Raw genomic sequence first — 14,381 nt, 5'->3', positions numbered from 1 at the left:
TGCCTTCTCAGTCACTTGAATGCCCCCTGTCTCCCCTGCCCCTGTCAGTGTCCCTCTGTCTCCCCCCTTCATCATCACATCCCCTACTCTCCTGCACCATCAGCTTTCCCTCTGCCCCCTGTGTGTGCTTTCTTTCACCATCCTCTCCATTAGTCATTTGGAGCTTGGCCCGTCCTCCCTTCTCTCCTCCCTCTCCCTCTCCACCACCCTTTAGCCTCCTCCTTGTACTCTGGCTGTCATTTTCAACCACTACCCCAATTGCCATTGTCCATGGTGATACGTAGGCGCTTGTTCTTTGCAGACATTTGCCCTTCTGCCTCCGTCCTTCCACACCCCACCTTTGCCATTTTATGTATAGTTTTGCCAGTTAATTTGATCATTAGTCCCTCCACCACTACAGGTCATCTCTTCCCCCTCTCCCTTCTGTCTTTCTTCTCCCCCTTCCCAGCACCTACCACAGTTTGTCACTTGTTTTGTTACTCTCCTCACCTCTTCCCTCCTCTTCCATCACTCACCTCCTTATGTGACTTCTGCACTGCGACTATTGCCGTCAGGCATAGGAATGTTGATGCTAGTTATGTCAGCCAACATTTCCTCCCTAGTCATATCCTTATTGGTCCAGACACTTGTAATATGTACTTTGCTTTTCCAGTTCATTATCACACTGTGGACTGTTTGAAGGACATGTAGGAATGTACTGTTCTTCTCCCTTGTTCCCTCCCTCATTGATGCACTTTGATGAAGTTTGTGTGTAGGTCATATTATGGATTTCTATGATTCAGTAATGGGTCACTATCTGCCATTGCCGATGTGGGGTACTCTGTACTTGATATGTTCTGCAGGTCAATGGCTGATGCAATGTAGTGCTTTATTTTGAGGTGTCAGGAGATGGCTGTGGTTTGACACCCAGGGGGGTCCTTGGTGCTATGTTCACATGTGCTGTGTACGGGACACTGGCATTCACTTCATTTCACATGCATGTATTCTAGACATGTCCATACGGACAAATACACTTAGACAACACCCCCCAACTACATTGACACCATGCAAACGCGTGCACCCAGATTGCCTTCTCAAGCATGCTGTGTCACGACAATCCATGTTCACTTCCGAGTCATTGATCGTGTGCATGCATGACAGGGTAATATTTGGTTGAATGCCATTTTTTGAAATGATGCAGAAGGGTTTTCACCAATGAAATGCACACTCACTGTGCTGTGCAGTGTGCAGTGTTTGATATGGCAATTTGCAATTGTCCAATGTGCATGGCAACAGGTATTCTGACTTTTGTTGGTTGCACCACTGGTGGCATGCATTTGTGCCACCGTTTTCAGGGAGTGAGGTTTTGGTCACTCCTTTCTTCCGATTCCATGTCAGGTATAATTGTCTGGTGCCCATTTACATTTCTCACGTGGCACTTCATGACTATTGTGCCATGTGTTGTGCATATGGTTGGATGTTTTGCCATTGCATACCATGGTATGGTGTGGCAGTCGGGGTTCAGGAGTGTTGGGAGGGTTTGGGCGGCATACCAGTCCTTTCATGCCCTGTTTAGCAAGGGGGTTGGGGGGAAATGCCTTGCATGTGTTCCCTTTGGTCACATGGGATTGGTTGTGTTTAATTAGCTAGGGATGCACACAATGTGGCACTTTCATGGACACATCCTCAGTGTGGTAAGGTAGTGAGAGTTAACTGTCCCTTTCTCATCATCGATTGTGACCTGGTATGTGCCAGGCCTGTGTGCACTCCGCAGGGGTTGGAGTTTAAGTGAAAAATGTGGCCACAAGCTGGGTACGGGCTGCCTTGCCACATGCCCTTTCCCCTCCCATGCGCAGCAGCCGTGCATGTGGTTCGGGATGTGGGGGCACCACCATGTCCACCGGTATGCCATGCTGTGTTGCAACGTTGTGCAGGACACATGCTGCCACAATGACCCTGCACACTATTGGGGGTGCATATAGTAGCTGTCCACCAGAGTGGTCAAAGGAGCAGAAGCGTGACTTGAGCACTCCGAATGTGCGCTCCACTATGGCCCTGGTTGCAATATGGGCTGCGTTGTATCTTACTTGGGGTGTTGTGGTGGGGTTCCATATGTGCGTCATCATCCAGGCGCTCAGAGAGTAGGCACTGTCTCCTGGTAAGGTGATACTTGTCATTAGTAGGGGTTGTGTATTTGTCTGTGTGTGACATGTATGCATGTGCACAGGCATTTGTACTCACCTAGGAGCCATGTATCGCCATGCTTCTTAGCTTCCAGTGCCCGGCTCAGGGCGGACATTCTGAATATGAAATTATCATGGGTGGACCCAGGATATTTGCATAGACAGAGGTGATGATTCCCTTAGCATCGCATACCACCTGCACGTTGATGGAATGCCAGTACTTGCGGTTTCGATAGATGTGTTCAGTGGCCCTAGGTGGACGTAGGGCCACATGGGTGCAATCTATTGCACCGAGCACTTTGGGGAAGTGTGTCACCCTGTAGAAGTCCAGGACCACAGCCTGCCTTTCTGCAGGTGTTCTGGGCATGTATATGTGCCTGCGGCCTGAGGGGCGCGCAGTGATGATTGCCAACACCTGGTGTAGGCAACCTGACTGCGTGGCCTGTGAGACACTCCCACTATGGCAGTTGTCCGCTGAAATGACCCAGTGGCCAAAAAATGTAGTACATTGAGCACCTTCTCCAAGGGGCTCAATGCTTGGGAGCACAGGGTGGGTGATGTGAGTTCATCCTCCCACTCCCTGACCAGCTCTAGAACGATATGAGGTGGAAACCTATACCTGCAATAGACCTGGTCATCAGGCATCTCAAAAAGGCTGGTCCTCGGCAGAAAATGCAGGGCCTGGCTATTCTCCTCCTCCTGCGGTGTCCCACGATCACTGCTGCGAGGAACGGGACATTCATCGTAGCTGTATATGCTTGTTTGTTGTTTGCGCGCACTTTTATGATGCGCGAGGGCGCTTCCGCCTGCTGTCGTGTGGCAGATGTAATTGTGCGTGTGCGTGTGTTTTGACGTGTGCAGGTTTTCTCTATTCTATTCCATGAATACGTGTAGTTCTTGTGCATTTGGGCGTTCCGTGTACTTGCCAGCGATACTTCCCCAGTTACGCCCTTATTTTCAAGCATTGTTCCCCATTCCGCGTGTTCCGCCCCTTGTTCCGTCCCCTTTTTGATGTGTGCGCTGACATTGTGCGCTTTTGCTGTGTGCATCGCGCACGGCGTTCGGGATGTGGAAGTGACGTGTGCGCCGGTGTGCGCCATGCGCGGATTTGGCGCACAACCCGGAAAATACATGCACAGGGCCTTCCATGAATCGCACACGTGCGATTCGCACACGTGCGCTGGCGTTTTCACGCTTGCGCCAGCTTGTGCCACTGATTTCGGCGCACATTTATTCCATGAATTACCCCCTTAAAGTATTGCTTTCCACTTCATGGGTGGCTCTGTAAACTTAGCAATGTGTGGCTAAAGTACTCCTAACTGTATAATGGCCATTGGTAAACAAAGAACAGCAACCTGCACTGTGATGTGGGCGTGTTATATGTGGCATTACTTTGATTTATCTGCTGCTTCCCTTTCCATGACCCATGAAACCGATACATTGTGTGTGCACTCAGCAGTGTGACAGAAAGTATGAACAGGTCGCGTGCCGGTTATACAGTTGAAGAAAACATGTAACTGCAAGTGGGACAGTTTGTAGTAAGGCTGCAAAATTGCAAAGCTGGGGCAGTTTCCTCACGCACATACTAGTGCATGTAAAGGCAAGTAAGGAAACAGCAGAATATGCAGAGCACAAACAATCTTACTGCTGGTTAGAAAAGCTATGTATGCGTATGGGTTGCACAGAATAAATGGCTTTGTGGTATACGTAAAGAAGCTGTGGTTGGCGTTGTGGTAAACATTCTTGTATTCCACAATGTATGTATATCCGTGAATGGTACTGCTAACAGTAATGGCATAGCATAAAGTGTTTATACTGCATGTGACGGCAACTCAAATTAAAGGACAAAGGAGCAGTGGGCCGGCTACCGCCTTTCGAAGAATGACGTTGCGCACTTTCATGTACAGCATTTGCCACATCTGCTGCGGGCAACAAGAGGGACACTCCTGTAGGGCAGTGAAGCTGTAAAACAACCTTTGCAAAGCATATGCTGCACTACAGACCCTTGGCCGGCAAAGGGCATTGTATTGTACATGTAGTACAATGCGCTACTGTAAACAGGGAAGGTACTTGGAAGTGCATTGTAACAGTCATTACAGGAGCATTACAATGAGTGCCGCCTATAGAAGTGAGGGCCACCCAATAATTCCGTCCTCTGGCATGTCCCCTATAGTATCTAGGCAGGTGCTGCCCCCTTTGAAACTGACCTTTCCTGACTTTCCTTCTGTGGCGTGTGTGAGAACACGATAATAAATAAAGATGCACTGGGTACGAAAAAGGTAAAAAAAGAAAGCACCTTTCACAGATGAACAACCGAATTGCCAATGCACACATGCAGGGCGGGATGCGTGGCATTCGGGAGACCACTGTAGTTCAGTCGGTTAGAAAGGAGTGCCCTGTACAAAGAGATTTCTTTACGTATTACACAGCGTTTTCAAGAGAGTCACAGCGCAAAACTTACTACAAGAAAATATCACTACTTGCAAGAAAGGCACCAAGGCAATTTAGATGGGGTGTGCAGAAATCGATATAACTGGCACAGTAAGATGAACGTTGTAGCTAGGGAAAAGTATTCGTGCTGTGAAACGTCATAATGCCATGGGCTAAGTATGCCATTGGCACATGACAAAGAAATGCACAAATACACTTCTTTGCAATGTACCGCGCTGTCTCCATTGACGGACCAAATAGAAGATGACGCTGCCACATCGGTAGCTGCACACTGCGATAGAAAGTTATCTAAGAGATCAGATAGAAACCCATGAACTGGGCAAGTGCCTCATTCATCGCAAACGGCACTGAAACTCGTGTTAACATGCTGTGCAATGTTCCCTGCACAATGTAAAACAATAATATCGTCATGATTGCGTATCATACACACAAACCAAAATCAGGCACTTCATTGTACCTAGTCCATAGCACTACACATGCACATCATCGATTAGTAAATGAGCAGCGAGTGCACAGTGTTTTTCATTCACTTTCACTGAATGTATGTTGGCATACCCTAAAATCCGCACGCTGTGCCTCGTAAAACACACAGCCATAATGGCACCCTCTGCATTTCTGTGAACAAATACACAATGTAGCACCCTCGGTCCGTACACACCACACCCACACATTTTATTGCCCAATCCCGTAGCCTCTGCAGACCCATTTATATGGGCGTCATCTGCAAAAGGCGCATATGTACCACGTGCCGCCCTGCAACTATCGCGATATTAACATACTTTTCGTGCTGCGTGCGCCCAGGAATGGGGAATAACTTACTACCAGGGGAGCGCACGTCGTTGGTTGTGGTGGCTCTTAAAAAAACCTTTGGGGTTTTTTTTTGTTTTGTTTTTTAAAGGTGCTTCCCTATAAACACTTTTTGGGGGGTTTTCATACGTGAATGTGTGTTTTCAACTTCAGCTCACATTCTTACAGTAGGGTATTCAGTGCAGTCTGTATATTGTGAGTGAACATTTCATTGCCACTGGCTGACAAAGACATGCCATTTGCCTTGAAAAGGTGTATGTACCGGGAACCAATGTTCTCATTCTCACAGGAGAACATCCCAGCAGCACTCAAGAAGTCACACATGCTTCTGTTCATGAGACCCCTTCTGACCTCTGGCTGGCGACAGGAAGCATTGGAATAATACCACGCGATTCTCTGCAGTATGCATGAGAAACGCACCTTGGCAGTAGGAAAAATGTGCTGCACTGCTTTCATCAACATCTTCAGTTGACTGAACACACGAGAACAAGGCATGTAATCCAAAAATAAGCCTCCAAAGTGCACAATCACAACATGTACAGTTGCCGAAGAGGCCACGCGTTGACATTGTAGACGCAGTCGGCTGAAACAGCAAGATTCCATACCACTCCACAAAACGTCCACTCCCTCCAAACCTAATTGCTAGACAAGTCTTCTTGGAGGGTATACACGCACAGATCTTCCACAAAGTAATCACCCACAATGATAAACTGTGCGTCTTGCCATGTTTGCCAGCCGCAGTACACAAAGTTATGGAAAAGTGAATGGCTCCCTTTCCTGCGATGCACACCCAAAGCACCTGATTGGCCAAAGGCCATAGTCCCATTTCTATTGGCCAACATGGTGAGAAGGGCAAAATGTGGCACGTGCCTTTCCCCAATCACTGCGAGGGAGGCACCCTATTGGTTCTCTTTTCTGTAACGTACACCCTGACCACCTGATTGGCCAAAGGGCATAGTCCCATTTCTATGGGCCAGCATGCTCACAAACGCAGAATGTGGCACGTGCCTTTCACCAAGTACCGCCCCAGAAAAGTAGGAGGAGTCCTTCTACCTATTGGTGTGCTTTCCTCTGATGCACACCCTGAGCAGCACATGATAGGACAATTGCTACAGTCCCATTTCCATAGGCCAGCATAGTGAGGAGCGTCAAATGTGGCACGTGCCTGTTCCCAAGTACGTCGAAGGCCGGTCCCCAGTGCAGCAGGAGTTCCTCTTTCTGTTGCCGCACATCCTAAGCAACTCATTGGACAATCCCCACAGTTCCATTTTCGTGGCCGCCAACCGCAAAATCTCTGCATGTCACTTTTGTACTGCGTGCTGGCGTGGGGGAATAACATGCAACCAGGGCAGGGGGAGTTCGTAGTAAGGGGCTACTCTTAAAAGAGTCTGTTTTTTTGTGTGTAGATCCTTCTACAAAAACACCTTTTTTGGCTGTTTTCAGTAGCTTTTGTGTTTTTTTCTACGCACATTAGTTTAGTAAACTCTTCATCGCATCCTGTAGACGAGCAAACAAAAATGCTTTGCCAATGGATGACAACAAAAGGCCATTTTCTTGGAAACACTCTGCATTTCCACAAGTAATAAGGTCATTGTTGCAGAAGAACATTCCACGAGCGGAAAAAAAAGTGTACATGCTTATGTTGGTGAGACACCTTCCTTCGTCTGGCTCGGAACAACATCCATGAGCAGTAGGCCATACTCTTTGCAGTATTGTAGATGAGAAAAACACCTTGGCGGTGGGAAAAAGCGTCCTCATGACATCCAGCAACCTCCTCAGTCTACAGAACAAATATAAGCAAGGCAGGTAACCCATATGCATGCCGCCGTAATGAATTACGATAACATGTACTACTGGAAATGTGGCGAGGTCTTTGCAAAGTTCATGTATATTTGTCAAGACTAACAACTTCCCCTTTCTTTGTGCCCAACTCCTCCTCACCTGAATCTCCAGTGGATCCCGTAGAAGTCGACCAATCCTGTCTTCTTCGATACCTTTTCGATTCCGTCTTCTCCTTGGTCTTCTTTTGACGTAAATAAGGACGTGGCTCCTCGGAGGCCACCCTGACCGGATGGGAACCAAGTCCGTTGATCCCCCAGGAGCCAGTCCCAAAACTTCAGGGAAAAAGCCGTTTGGCAAAAAACCCTGTGTAGCAGGTCTTCTCTCCTGTCAGAAGGAGTATCCGATCTATTATTTGTGAATTCCGCTGTGGCGAAAAGGTCTTTAAAGGTGGATATATTCTGAAGACTTTGAGGCAATCAAAGGACAAGACCAGATATGTAGTATGGAGAAACTACAAGTTCCAGCAGGCACCACAGGAGACAGGCAACCTTTTGAAGAGTACTGATACCCAGAAGACGCCGTAGAAGGCAGACGTTGTCTGGAAAAACCGCAAGATCCTAACGGCACCGCAGAAGGTAGAAGATGCGTAGGACCAGTGACTCCGTAGAGACTGCGGTAACCGGGGCTTCGGCACAGAACTATATTTATAGCGGTGAAAGAGAGCAGCGGAAAAAAAGGAACTGGAAGCAGACAGAGTATCGGACAGGCGAGAAGGGAGCAGAAAATGTTAAGGTAGGAACAGACAACCGAAGAAAACTAGAAAAGAAACTCCTGTGAACTTACCAGAGTAAACCGCTGTTGAGTATACACCTGAGAGGGGTAACACCACGAGTGAAAGCAGAAGGGTAGAAAAAGGCTAAGGCAAGGATAAGGAGGTAAGATCCTTCTGTAAAACAGAGTAGTACGAGCAAGGGGCAATGAACAAAGTTAGAATTCAACGATGATACAACGCACCGTTGTTATTGTGCGTGATACGTATATACACTCCAGCCGCCATCTTGGTGGGAGGCTAGACCGTTACGTAGACATAGAAGGCAACCATGCTAGGTGTATCTCCACCTATACCATAACTTCCATGGCTGGTGCATAACAATATTGAAGAAATGGCACTCATGCACAGCGTTCCAAAATGCGTCCACTCCTTCCAAACCAAAATTGCTGTCAAAGTTTCTTTGCAAAGCATAGATGTGCAGATCTATTACAAAGGGATCACCTACAGGAAACAGAATACGTTTCACCATATCAGCCACCCTCAGTACGCAAAGTATAAGGTGCAACCGTTTCACCTCCCCTTCCGGTTAACCACACCCACACTACCTGATTGGCTAATCCCCACACTGCCATGGCAATTGGGCAAGGTGGTGTAAAGGGCAGATTTTGGCATGTGCGCCTCCCAAAGTAGCGCGTTGGCCGCACCCCTGTAAAACTAGAACTGTCCTTCTTCCCTTTACACTATCTTCTCTGCAGCTCTACTTCATTAGGTTACTGGTAAATAGGAACACACACATCCACCAATCGCATTAAAGCCGCCATCATCAAACACTGTCACTGCTGTACAACACTTGAAATGTACTGTTACACATTTACAGTACAAATGTGGTGCTATTCGAAAGCACGTCCACTACAAAGTTCAATGAAACTATGCACAATTTCTCCATCCACATACATCCACATAGCCACCCAGGATGTGGCACGTGCCATCCTGAAAGTACCTTGTAATCCACGACCTTTTTCGTGATAGTGAAGGTGGGAGGGGCGGTGGGGGGTAAACAATGTGAAACTAGGCAGGGGATTCATCCTTCCAGCCTATCTGTATAAAGTGTTTTTTTTTCTTTTTTTTACGTGCGTGCAAGCAATTTATTTTTGTATTTTCTCTTTATGTACGTTTATGTTTGCCTGTCCTCACATTTTTACAACATTCTGGTCAATGCTTCTCGCACAGTGTGAAAGAAAATGGCATTGCCAATGGCGCTCAAATGCCATTTCTACGGAACCACTGCATATTTTCTGACCTCATGAAATATCATAGTGGGTGGAGAACATGCCAGCAGTCTGCATAAACTGACGCATAATTCTGTTTATAACTCTGTGGACAAATTACACTGTCATGGACCCACGCTGCTCTTGGTGTATTGCATTAGAAAACCACCTAGGCAGTAGGAAAAATACGCATCACTATGGTCAGCAACCTCATCAGTAGACAGATTAATCGTCCAGACGACATGTAACCCAAATGTGCCATTCCATAGTCCACCATGACACAGTCCACATTCGTGACGGACGCCACATATCTGCGAAGGCAAACCATCCCGCCGAAAGTGCAGTCACCCTGACAGGCCCAGAAAGCATCCACTCCTTCCGACCCGAAATTACCAGCAACGCCTCTTTGCACGCAACACCTGTGCAGTTGGCGCACAAAGGTATCACTGACGATAAGCACTATGCGTCTCTCCATGTTGACCACCTTCACGACAAAGTATTCTACAAAATGGTACCACCCCTTCCTATGAACCACGCCCTAAACTCCTAATTGCCTATTTCCCACAATTCCATTTCCATTTCCACCCTGCTCATAATGGGAAGATGTGCATGTGCGCTTTCCCATCTAAAGTGAGGGCAACGGCCCAGTAAAGCTCTGACAATACGTCTTCCCTTTGCACAGTCACTTTTTGCAGCACTCCCCAAATTGGGTGTTGTCACATTTCAAAACACGCATGCACCAATCACATACAAAACCTCTGCATTGCACACTGGAATTTCTATACACCATTCCTTTTTTAACCGTTAAATACTCTCAGTACACGTTCCGTTTGATTGCAAAGCCCCTCCACCAGAAATGTGTGCGAAAGAAGGCACTATTGCAGCATCCACAAACATCCTAACACTCCCCCAGCACACCTTTATGTATGCACACTACATTGCAACCCTTTCCACACCCACCGCAACACTACACATCCAAGCAAGCGACCATGTGGGCACCTAACATTATAAATAAACGTTACATACGTAGTAGCAGTTCTACCCATCTCCCCAAACCATTAAACACCCATTCACGAAAACATTGTACACTTAGCAGGAGCTGCAAACATAGCACAGCCTGCACCACCCCTACACACTACCATTCACAGGCCATTGTGTCACTGCCAACCTATGCACATTACCTTGACAACTTTGGGCCTACTTCAATAAACCTGCACACAGCAGAGTAACCAACCACATATAAACTGCCTTCAACCATACCCACTTCCAAACTCACATTAAGTACACACTGCACCCTGTGGCCACACTACCCACCTTCTCACTGCACCATCTCCTGCCGCACACCAAATACTGTAGCATGTTCGTACTATCACCGCAACCATAGAATGCACAATACACGCTTTGTAACTAACTTGTGCTGCTGTAGCACGTCGACAATGTGCTCCACACGTATTCTCCAAAGATCACCACCCTGTGCCTCATACACTGCCAAACCTGCATTGCTCCAGTGGGTCTGCTCTTTGCACACATTCCCCCCACCTTAATTCAACAATACATGTCAGCATATCATCAACTACCACTATGCACATATGCACCACTGGCACCAGCACTTCTAATCAACCTCAACACTGCAATGGACATAGACATCATTACATACAACTGTTACCATAATGTATACACATTACACTGTCTCCGGCACCCCTACGCCCTTTCATTCACATACTATTGTCTTACCCACTTCTACTGAGAAAGGATTGTTTCACTGGCAACGTAAACACAACATGTTTAGGACATTGCCCGTACTGCAAGCATTGTGCACAAAGCACACTATCCAAGCACATATATGCTGCCCTTCAACCATACCCTGTAACATACTGACAGTATACATGCATTGCACCCAGTGCCCACACAGTGTGACTTTTCAATGTAGCATCTCCAACCACAGGGCACCGCCATGGAGGTATGCAGTAACAAATTGCAACAGTTACCATAATGTACAAACAAGACACTCTCTCCTGCATCCATGTGCACTTTCAATCGCATAATATGGGCGTACCCACTACCATTCACAAAGTATTGTGCCACTGCCAACCTACCCACAATCTGTTTGCAACAGTGGCCTATAACGGCATAAATGTACCCCACACCCATTCCTTCCATGTCACCACCCTCTAACTCATGCACATTCGAAAATGCACTACTGCTGTGCGTGTCCTCAAGGCCTAGGCTCTTGAATGCATGGCCTACGGCCTAGGACCTTCGGCCATGCATCCATGGCAACAGTTAACATAATGGCCATGTGAGCAGCTACCATTTTGCACAAACGTGCCACACGTAGGTAGCAGCACTTCACCCCAACTCCCCCACACCATAAAACACCCAATCACGAACACAGGTCCCACTTACCAGAATGCACAAACATACCACATCCTCCACCACCTCTACCCACAGCCATTCGCAAAGTATTGTGTCACTAACCCCAACATTTTCACAACATTTGGCCTACTTCAAAAATTCTGCACACAGCATAGGCCTTGAACACACCTACAGCAATGTAATGCCACCATGCATTTCACCATTTCACCATCTACGACCATCGACATGCACACCACTGCCACCAGCAGTCCTACCCAACCTGTGCACCACCATGTAGCATGCAGCAACAAATTGCCACTGTTAACACAATGTGGAAAGAAGACACTCTCTCCTGCACCCCTATACACATTAATTCACATGCTATAGGCGTACCCACTCCAATTTAGAAAGTACTGTGCCACTGCCAATTAACCCACATTCAGTTTGCAACACTAATGCTACTACAACCAATCTGCACACACTGCACTATGCAAGCACCACCCTGTACTGGATGCAGGCTCAAACATGCCTTCCTGCGGTGTGTATGTTGCAGCCCTACGCTCCTCAGTGCATGCCCTAGAGCCTATGAACTACGGGCTTCGGCCATGCACCCAATAGTGTAATCCTTCCACAGACCCACCGCACCTTCATTCACCCCTGCATGCCTCCAGGTGCCCAACTACCGCAGTCCATCCGCAGCGCACCGCCACTCGCGGTCCCACCCAACCTATGTCATGTGCAATCGACTCCCCATCTGCAAATGACCTGCCACCACTCACCACGAAAAGAGTTTGCCGCAAACAGGTCGCAGCAGAAGCTAAGGGACCGTTACGACAGCTGCCTCCAATAACCACAGAAAATACTAGCCTACATATGTCACATAAAAACCACTTCTCACTCCCCCAGCCATTCCCTCCCTTATTGCCACCAACACAATGCGTACAGTAAATTTCCCAGACCTTTCCGCCACTGCAATGACCTCCGATACACCATGGCGGCTTTCCCCAAAGAAGGTTGACGCACAGCCAACCACCGGCCGTGTTCAAACTTCTCCGACACCACGCCGTACCGCGATCCAATGACACATCTGTCCACGGAGTGAACAGGGAAATGGGACTGCGTAGTGGACCCAGATATCACTAATTTTTTGGGATGTACATTTCAGTGTTTTGCAAAATATTTACTGGTCTAATTTCCAACGATCACACAAAAGCACGCTTTCTGGCCCAAGCCCCTGCTCCTGGCGCACATTTGGTGAAAATCCATCCAGCCGTTTGACCAGTAGCCGTGCGCAAAGTTTTTCCCCATTCAGTCTATGGGGAAAAAAAGATTTTTGGGACTTCCCCTATAACTCCACCCCCCCTGCACGAAACCTCGCCTAACTTGGTGAATAAATCCAGAGCCGCCCATATACCTTTTCTGCAAAATATGGTGCAGATTCGTCCACAGAGAGCGAAGTTATAAACTGCTGAAAAAGTGCTCTTCCTATGAGTTTAGCAACTTAACCATAACTACACGCCCGCTACCGCGGGATGTGTAATATATGGGGGTTAAGGGGGTAAAATGGCTGTGAGAGGGTTAGAATGTGGATTTAAAACATGGGGAAACAAGGGGGTTTGGGGTTGAGCACCCCAAATAAAATAAAAGTAGTATTTTTTCAGTTAATTTTGTTTTGGTAAAAACAAATCGTATAGAACCGTAGGGCCTGCCAGTGTTATTTATAAGCAGTCTTCTGAGAGTCAATGGCTTGACTACATCTGTAAATGGGCAACTGATGCAATAAAAATACCTTCATCAAGTGTGCCTTCCGGCACTCGACTTAGTAGCAGTATGTGTACCCCCTCCTCTGTTTCTTTGCACTGAAGTCTGGTTGTGAAACAAGCACTGACAAAGCCAACCGTTTTGGCTTGAGAATTGGTATTGGATTAACATTTTCAAGGCACTGGTCTCATATGGCCAGGAACTCAAACCATGTTCCATCTATCACCATCTTATTGGCAGAGAGCACCAATATGGCAGTGCCTGGAAAATGCCTGTCCTGTGTCAACTCCAGGGCTAAAACTATTGGCTTTTATAGTACTAGTTTTTACATTCCCCCAGACACCCACAGTTTGTAAGATCTTGTAACAAGACTCTGTCGTGTATTACTTTTCACCACCAGTCTCCTGTGCTCATCAAACCCTCCTGGCCCTGCTACGTAGGATGGCCGGTGACAAACCTGTGGAAAAGGGGAATGTGGAAAAGAAAATGTACTGGCTGCAGATCTAGGCAAAGAAGACACAGAATGGTTAATTACCAATCCTCCCCCTCAATGTTATGCTCAGTGCCATAGCATTTCAGTACTGGACTGCTCAAGTGGCCAGGACGAAGACTGATATTGTGAAAGGTACAGTGAGCTAAAACATGTGGCTGCAGACTCTTAGTGGGTACATCCCCACAGAACAGGTTATCATGTCTTGTTCTTTCTTGAAGAGGGGCCCCCTGACCTCTTTTTGTATGTAGAAGGAACTTAGGGTTGGTTACCCTTAGTTAGCTAGGGTTATCCAGACGTGGACCCCTTGTTCACTGTGTTCAAAGAGGCACAGCTCCACCTCACTGATGAGGCCCGACTAGGCTGAAACACGTGTCTTGGCCTGCTGTTGGTACTCTTGTTCAAAAGAGGATTGCCATAGCATTTCGGTGCTGAAGTGCTCAAGTGGGAGGGACAAAGACTGATATGCAAATGGATATTCCTCCTTTGTGAACGGTAAAGTGAGCTAAAAAATGTGGCTGTGGACTCTGAGT

Source organism: Ambystoma mexicanum, chromosome 7p, assembly GCF_040938575.1.
Source record: "Ambystoma mexicanum isolate Mex_15411 chromosome 7p, UKY_AmexF1_1, whole genome shotgun sequence".
In the NCBI taxonomy this organism is placed as follows: domain Eukaryota; kingdom Metazoa; phylum Chordata; class Amphibia; order Caudata; family Ambystomatidae; genus Ambystoma; species Ambystoma mexicanum.
This window is presented reverse-complemented; position numbering follows the sequence as displayed.